The 591-nt window shown below is 35.2% G+C and overlaps 1 non-coding gene across 1 annotated transcript; it reads right to left on the reverse strand.

Moving 5' to 3' along the window:
- Positions 1–232: 232 nt before the first annotated feature.
- Positions 233–338, reverse strand: LOC148762463 (small nucleolar RNA R71). The gene has a single exon (XR_016026825.1). It is a non-coding gene; the product is annotated as a small nucleolar RNA R71 (small nucleolar RNA).
- Between the last annotated feature and the right edge of the window lie 253 nt (positions 339–591).

A 591-nucleotide genomic window follows, 5' to 3' on the forward strand; every position in this document is an offset into this window, starting at 1 on the left:
GCGTCTTCCGAATGATAGCCCAAATGCTCACATATCTAATTTCTTAGAGATATGTGACACATTTAAGCAAAATAGGGCAATAAATGATGCCATTCGATTAAGATTATTTCTTTTCTCATTGAGGGACAGAGCAAAGGTGTGGTTGAATTCATTACTCATAGGCTCAATCACAACATGGGATGACCTTGCCCAAAAGATACTTGAAAAATACTTTTCTTTGGCAAAGACAACTAAAATGAGGAACAATATCACTTTGTTCATATAGTTTGAGGTGAGTCGTTATATGAAGCTTGGAATAAATACAAAGACCTACTTAGGCAGTGCCCACATCATGGTTTTCCGAAATGGCTCCAAGTGCAGATGTTTTACAATGGATTGCGTAGCCAAGTTCTTTTGGCTCCATTAGTTTTTGATGATAATAGAACATTCCCATTTCATTTGTGTCTAATATTTCTGATTGAGTGTGCAGGACAAAAATTGTAAGCAAATATTTAATCAATCATTTAAATGCACATATCAAAGAGCATAAAAATAAGGAAGTCACAATTGATCAACAAGACAGAAGCCCCTTAGTCGATTAATGAAGAGTTA

Source organism: Theobroma cacao, chromosome 5 (assembly GCF_053813885.1).
Source record: "Theobroma cacao isolate CCN51 chromosome 5, ASM5381388v1, whole genome shotgun sequence".
Classification (NCBI taxonomy): Eukaryota; Viridiplantae; Streptophyta; class Magnoliopsida; order Malvales; family Malvaceae; genus Theobroma; species Theobroma cacao.